The sequence below is a fragment of the Rhinolophus sinicus genome, chromosome 2, assembly GCF_057876585.1.
Source record: "Rhinolophus sinicus isolate RSI-liver-muscle chromosome 2, RSI-T2T, whole genome shotgun sequence".
In the NCBI taxonomy this organism is placed as follows: domain Eukaryota; kingdom Metazoa; phylum Chordata; class Mammalia; order Chiroptera; family Rhinolophidae; genus Rhinolophus; species Rhinolophus sinicus.
Genome location: NC_142502.1, coordinates 189,066,659 through 189,074,871, shown reverse-complemented (window position 1 = coordinate 189,074,871; position 8,213 = coordinate 189,066,659).

Genomic DNA, 8,213 nt, shown 5'->3' with positions numbered 1-8,213 from the left:
GGTGTGATTAGGGCTGTGACGTCACAGCCTCCTGCTCTGCGTCCAGCTGGTCTGCACGGGCAGTCAGCAGCACCTCTAGAAGACGACGGTGTGCTTCAGGTACGTTAGGGTGTGCAGAGCCGTGTCGGGGGCCACTGCACGCCAGAGCCTTGGACAGGGCGGAAGTGACAGCCCCGCCGGGAAGGTCCTCTGCCCAGCAGGCGAGAGACACAGTGGTAATTAGGAAACAAGGCCTCACGAGTTCGGATTCAAGGTGCGCCTTCAGGAGCCTCATCCCTGTGGTGTCTTCTCTGCGGCTTGCTGGCTCCACGTCTGACTGAGGGTGACCCAGGTGACCCCTACGTGGTGCACAGGCTTGGGAGATGCTTGGGGTGGGGGGGCTGTGAAGAGCCTGAGGACCCCGTCCCCCAAGTCCCTCCTGTGGTAGCAGCTTCTCCAGCTGCCCTTGCTGTTTGGCTTCATCTGATTTTCCCACCTTGGACCTGTTGACGGCTGTGATCTGTGGCTCTGCGTTGTCTGGAGCAGGAACGTGCAGGCTCGTGGGGCAGACGTGGTGGGATTTGAGCAGCACGGGGTGGGAGGAGAAGTTAGAATGCCGATAGCGGCTGCCATGTAATGTGTGAGTGTGCCAGGCCTCAGGCCCCGGGCACAGTCCACTGTGTGACTCAGGCCTTAAGTGGACCCTGAGTGTGGTCCCCGAGCCAGCGGCAGCGTCACCTGGGGACTTGTTAGACCTGACGACACTTGGGTCCCGCTACCACCTACTGAGTCAGCACGTCCAGGGTCAGGGCCCATTGACCTGTGTTCCCGGAAGTGACATGACTGCACATTTCTCAGCGTGTCATCATCTCTCTGATGATGTTCCAATGTGTGCCCTGCAGATGAATTGGGTATAGAACCAGGTGTAAAGCCAGAACCGGCTCTTGTCAGGCTGGGCGCTGTGTCCCTGGATTCTCAGGGCTTTGGCCGTGACGGGATCACCTGGGCCCTGTCCACAAGTGACCAGGCTGACAGCGTGTACTTGGCGAGGCCGGGCCACGTTAGTGCACACAGTTGGGGACAGAGGTCTGGCATTGCTCTGAGTTTCAGGCACGCAGGAGAAATGAAGCCGTCAGGCCCGTGGAGGGAGGGGATGGCCGTGGTGAACGGCCTTATGGGCAAAGTGTCCTAGTGATACGGCCACAGGGCTGTGTGAGCTCAGGGCACATTCCCAGCCAGAGATACATGGGTTTGGGGTAGCCCTGGGATCCAGATTTCTCTGTTATCTCAGAAATGTAAATAGTCCCTGGGAGGCGTGCCAGATTCTCAGGGACCCCTGGAAGTGGCCAGGCCCTTGAGAGGGTCAGAGTTCATGAGGGAAAAGGCCATGGTTTTAGTGCTTTCAGAAGCTGCAGGAAAGGAGAAAAAAGGGGAAGAAAGGAAGATAGGACCTAGGAGGAGAAATAGCTGGTGGTTTCTGATGACTGTTTGGTACTTATTTGCAAGGCACGGGTAAATGTGACTTAGAGTCTTAAAATTGGTTCAAATTTACCATCTACTGAAATCGCCAAAGTAGTATAGTAGTATCACATAGTTTTGTAACGAGTAATTCTCAGGCTATTGGCACTTAAAAAAACAACCCTTAACATTTCAGGCCCTGGGAACAAAAGGCAAGTACCCCGTCGAGTGTGAGGCAGGGAAGGGGGGTAGGAGAGGGAGGCGTGGCCTGTGCAGCCCCCTCGCCCGCTGTGATCTCGGGCCCTGTGTCTCCGGCCTTGTGTCTCGGGCTCTGAAACTGCCCTAATGCCTTGCCCCAAGGGTGGTCGTGAGGACTGAGTCAGTGACGACCGAGGGATGCCAGCCGGTTCCTGGCTGCTGCATACATTCCAGGTCCCTTCACCCAGGCTGTGCCTACGTGACGTGGTGCCACCAGTGGGTGCGGCCTCAGTTCTGTCGGGTAGTTGCTGGAGTAGCCAGGGCATCTCGCATCGTCTCAGGGCCTCCCAGCTCGGCTCTCTCGGCATTCGGGGCTTGGTTACTCTTTGTGGGGGCCGTCCTGTGCACGGGGGGACGTTTCACAGCACCTGCCCCACCCCACAGAAGCCAGTCCCTCTGCCCCTGGCAGTGGGACACCAAGCATGTCTCCTGACACTGCCAGTGTCCCCTGAGTGGGGTGGGGGACAAGGCTGAAGTGGAGTGGGGCTGAATTATTTTGGGGTTAAGTTGCGTAGTGGTTTGCAGTAAGGGGTCATCAGTTACAGATGGACAATTGTGTGGTCAGTGTAAAGAGTGTGATGCGTGCATGACAGAAACCAGCTTGCATTGCCTGGAATCGAACACCTCAGCTCTGAAAGCAATCTGGTAGAGGCTCTTCCAAATTTGACTGCTGTCCTAAAAATGTGTAGCACTTAACCCATCATGGCTTATGGAGCTGAAATAAACATTTTTTAAAGCCACTAAATAATGAAAAATGCAAATCACCCTGCTAGGGAAGATACTCAGTGATTTCCTATTCTTTGTATAGACAATTATTTCCTTGGGAGCGGGCAATAAAGAATATGCAGCCATGGAGTGGCCGGTTAGATCAATCGGTCAGAGCGCAGTGCTCATAACACCAAAGTTGCCGGTTCCATCCCCACGTGGGCCACTGTGAGCAGCGCCCTCCTTAAAAAAAAAAAAAAAGAATATGCAGCTAAATAACAGAACAAATGAAATATAAGGAAGGGGCTGTCAGGCAGCTTTTAAAAACTTAAGCCTTTTGAGACCGCTGTGGACTCAGAGGCAGTTGTGAAATCAGCACGGAGACCTCTGTGCCCTGTCTCCCCAGTGGGGGTCTTGTGACACTAGTGCAACAGCCCCACCCAGCTGTGGCCCTTGAGATGCCCGTGACAGGCCACGTCCCTCACGAAGGGCCCTCTGTCCTCTCCCAGTCACATCCACTCCCCTCCGCCCACCTCTCCCCAACCCCTGGGCACCACTAGTCTGTCGTGGTTTTGTAGTTTTGTCCTTTGAGTGCCCTTCTATAAATGGAATCATACAGGGAGGGACCTCGTGGGGTTGGCGCGTGTCACTCAGATCTCTGGGGATTTGGCAGGTGTTGCTGTGTCAGCATTTTGTTCCCTTTGGTGGCTGAGTAGCGGTCCTCAGCGTCGATGGCCCAGTTTGTGTAGCCGTTCGCCCACGGAAAGACCCCTGGGTCGGCTTCAGTTTGTGGCTATTATGAATAAAGCTGCTGTAAACATTCGTGCACAGTCAGGCTTTGTGTGAACGGAAGTGTTCATTTCTGGGGATAAACGAGCACCCAGGAGCGCAATGGCTGGGTCGTAGGGCACTTGGGTGTTTAGTTTTTTAAGACCCAGTTTCCCAGAGTGCTACACCATTTTCCATTCCCACCAGCACGTTCTCCTCATCTTCACCAGCTCTGGTGTTGTCACTGCTTTTATTTCAGCCGTCCTGCTCGGCCTGCGGTGGCCTCCTGGCTTCACTGTGCGTCTCCTTGGCATGTCTCTTCACGTGCTTGTTGGCCAGTGTACGTCCTCTTGGTCGAAATGTCTCTTCATGTTTTTGCCCATTTTCTAACTGACATGTTCATTTTACTGTTGAGTTTTGGGAGTTCTTTCTGTATTTTAGATAAAAGACCTTTGGCAGATATGTGGTTTGTAAATGCTTTTCCCCCTTCCTGTAGCTTGTTTTTGCATATTAGTAGGGTTTTCAGAGCAAGAGATTTTACTTTTGATGAGGTTCAGTTTATGAATTTTTGCTTTTGTGAATCTTGCTTTTGGTGTTATATCTAAGAACTGTTTGCCTAGTCCTAGATCCTGGAGATTTTTTTCTGCTGTGTTTTCCCTGAAAGTTTTATAATTTTACATTTAAGTCTGTGATGTTTTGAGTTAATATTTGTGTGAGGTTGAGACTTAGATTGAGCTCATCGTGCTGCCTCTAGCTGTCTGACAGCTGTGGCACATTTATTGAAAACACCATCTTCCTTCCACTGAGTTGCTTTTGCACTTTGTCAAAAATCAGTTGCAGGGAAGGCAGTTAGCTCAGTTGGTTAGAGCATGATGCTCGTAAAACCAGGGTTGCTGGTTCGATACCCGCATGGGCCAGTGTGAGCTGCGCCCTCCACAGCCACATTGAAACAACCACTTGAATTGGAACTGATGGGTCCTAGAAAAACACACTTAAAATAAATTTAAAAAGTTTAAAAAAAAATCAGTTGGGTGCAGGCCAGTAAGCACATGACAAGATGCACTGATATTAGGAAAATGCAAATAGAAACTGTAATGAGATGCCACCTCACACATTGTACTATCAAAAAATGGCCACTATTGGGCTGGCCCGGTGGCTCAAGTAGTTGGAGCGCCGTGTTCCTAACGCTGAGGTCACCAGTTCGATTCCCACATGGGCCAGGGGGCTGTGCCCTCTACAGCTAACATAGTGAACATCGGCTTTCCCTGGAGCTGGGCTGCTGTGAGCAACCGGAAGTTGGTGTGAGCTGCTGTGGGCTGCTGTGTGCTGCCAGGATCAGCCGGCGGCCGGCAACCAGTGTGAGCGGCCGGCAACCAGTGTGAGCGGCCGGCAACCAGTGTGAGCGGCCGGCAGCCAGCGAGAGCTGCCACGAGCTGCTATGAACGGCCGACCGACGACTGGTGACTGGCTGCCTCAGCCAGGGGGAGCGCAAGGCTCATAACACCAGCATGGGCCAGGGAGCTGTGTCCTACACAGCTAGACTGAGAAACAATGGCTTTAAGTGGAGTAGGGGCGGGGGGAGGCAGAAGAAGGGGGAAAAAAAGGCCACTACCAAACACCAGAAAAGAATAAGCTTGGCGAGGATGTGGAGACACGGGAACCCTGTGCGCTGCTGGTGGCGATGTGCAGTGGTGTGGCCACCATGGAAAACCGTACGACGGGTCCTCAAAAATTTCAAGTAGAATAGCCACCTGATCCAGCCGCCCCACTTCTGGGCATGCGCGCGAAAGAATGGCAAGCAGGCCCTGGAAGAGACGCTTGTGCGCTGGTTCACAGCAGCGGTGTTCACAGTAACTAAAAGGTGGGAGCAACCCAGTGCCCACTGATTGATGAACGGACACACAAAATGTGTTCTATACAGACAATGGGATATGGTTCCACCTAAACAAAAAAGAGGGAGATTCTGACACACGCTTCAACACAGATAAACCTTGAGGACTTGTGCTGAGTGAAATAAGCCAGTCACAGAAGGACACATCCTGTGTGATTCCACCTACATGAGATACACTTAGAATAGTCAAAATCATAGACAGAAAGTTGAACGGTGGTTACCGGGGAGTCATTGTTTCATGGGACAGAGGTTCAATTTTACAAGATGAAAAGAATCATGAGTTGGATGGTGGCAATGGTTGCACAACAATGTGAATATGTATTTCAACTGTGCTCTTAATGATTAATTTGGTAAATTTTGTGTTATGTGTATTTTACCCTCGTCGTCCCCCACACACCTTTAAAATATAAGTTGGATGTATTTGTGTGGGGTCTCTGTTCTGTTCTCTTGTATAGCAAGTCTTGAAATTGGGTAGACTGATTCCTCCTACTTGCTTCTTTTTCAAAATTGTTTTAGCTCTTCTGGTTCCGTCTTTTTGTGCAAGGTTTAGAGGAGTCTTGCCTCTGTCTACCAAGACTCCTGCTGGTTTCTTCACGGGAATTGTGTTAAGCTGGAGACCATGTGGGGGAACCGACATCTTACTGCATTGAGCCTCTCAACCCACGACCCCGACACGGCTCTCGACGTACTTAGCTCCCCTGTGATTTCTCTCATTAGCATGTTGTTTCAGCACGTACGTCCTGTACATGTTTTGTTAGATTTACACCGAAGTGTGTCATCGTTTTGAGTGATTGTAAACAATCCTGAGTTTAGTTTCAGTGTCTGCGTGTTCACTGGTCGTTTACAGAGCTACGGTTGACTCCACCTAACCGTTCTTGGCGCTTTGTGTGGACTCGTGGGGCCTTGCTAAGCAGCAGGCATCTGCAACAAGGACTCTTGTTTTTCTCCATCTGATCTACGTGCCTTTTGTTTCCCTCCCATGGCGTTTGCACTGGCCGGTCCTTCAGCACATGTTGCAGACGTGGTGAGACTGGGTGTCCTGGCGTTGTCCTGGTCTCAGGGGGACAGTCAGTCTTCCACCAAAGCACCATATTTGTGTGGAATTTTTTGTCCAGTTGTACTGAGAAATACCTGACATACATCACAGTGGAAGTCTAAGGCGCACAGCATGATGGTTTGCCCTACGGGTGCTGTGAGATGGTTACCACCGTAGGATCAGCTAACACCCATCTCGTAGAGATCAACACAAAGGAAAGGAAGGAAAAAAGGAAAACCATTTCTCCTTGTGAGAGAACTCCCAGGATTTACTCCCTCTACAACCTTCCTGTGCATCGTACAGCAGTGTGAGCTGTAGTCCTGCTGTGCACGCGTCCCCGAGACACTGTTATCTTACACCCGGACGTTTGAACCTTCTCACCACTTTCCCCCCAGTCCCCGCCCCCACCCCCACCTCTGGTCTGATCTCTTTTTCTATGAGTTTTTTGTTTTGTTTGTTTTCAGATTCCACACATAAATGATATCATGTAGTATTTGTCTTCCTCTGTCTGACTTACTTAATGCCTTCAAGGTCCATCCATGTTGTCACAAGTGGTAGGATTTCCTCATTTTTTTTTTGTAGCTGAATAATATTCCTGTGAGTCTGTGTGTGTGCACACACACGTGTGTGTGTGTGTGTGTGTGTGTGTGTGTGTACTTCTTTATCCATTCCTCCATCGCTGGGCACTCAGCTTGTTTCCATGTCTGGGCTCTCGGGAACAGTGCTTGCACTGAACATGGGGGTGCAGTGGTCTTTTCGAGCTGGTGTTTTCATTTCCTCTGGATGCACACCCAGCAGTGGGATTGCTGGGTGGGCTGATCGCTCTATTTTTAATTTTACTGTTTTCCACAGTGGCTGTACCAGGTTTTTTAAAAACCAGATGCTCTTAAGCAAGCTGAGTAAGTTGCCCCTGTATCCCTATTTTTCTGAGAGTTTTTATCATGAAAGGGTATTGGATTTTGTCCAGTGCTTTTTCTGCATCCATTGGTGTCATGTGACTTGCCTTTGTTCGATTGCTATTGTTTACGTTGGTTGATTGTTGAGTATGACCCAGCCTTGCAGCCCTGAAATTCCCCATCTAGCCATAGTTTATGAATATTGTTACATAGTGCTGAATTCTATTTGTTAACATTTTGTTAAAGATTTTTGCATCCATATCCATGAGGGTTATTGGTCTGCAAATTTTTTTTTTTCCTGTCTTTGTCTGGTTTTGGTTTCAGGGTAACACCAACTTCATACAATGAGTGGGTAAACGCTCCCTCCTCGCCTATTTCTGGGAGCAGTATATAGAATTGGGTTAGTTTTCTTCACCGTTCGGTAGACTTCTCCTGTGGGACGCATCTGGCCTGATGATTTCACTTTGGGGAGTCTTTAAATCACAGTCCTCTTAATTGTTGCCGGGCTGTTGCATTCTCTGTTTCATGTGGGCTCATCGTGATAGTTTGTGTTTTTTCAGGAAGTGGTCCATTTTGTCTAAGTTGTCAAGTTTATTTATGCTGTCAGGCAGTTTTAATAAAGACTCCGTTCTTTTTCATGGATCTTGTGGCGTGTGTGGAACTTGTCAGTTTTCACGTTTGTAACTTGTGATGACTTCTCTTTTTCAGCCTGAGTAAACTGTCACCTCTGAGCCTAACTTTTTGTGATCATGATTTTGTATGTTTCTTTTCCTTAAAGAAGCTCTCCCACCATCGTATAAGCTGGAGCCGCCCGCCCACCACAAAGGTGTGTTGGGGCGTGTGTTGCTTTTGAATGAAACTTGGTTGAATGGCATGAGTTTGGGGTCTCATCTTGGGTTAGGTCGGGACAAGAACTAGACAAATTCTTAATGCTTTAGTGTGAAACCCCATGTGGAAAAAAATGACAGGAAATATGTCAGCCACATTATCACTCTTCTTTACACTTTCCTGAACTTCCCAAATACTCATGCGTACTTTTTCAAACAGGAAAAGAAAGAGAACAGAAAAGATAGAAACAGGCCCGATTGGGGTGTTTGGGGTGAAGCGTTAGAAAGGCCTCTCCGGGATCTGGCTCGCCTCCGTGAGCTGTGAGCGTTCCCACACTCTGTCCACCACGCTCCAGGAGGACAGCTGATGTGTTTCAAACAGGAAGCTGTTTGCA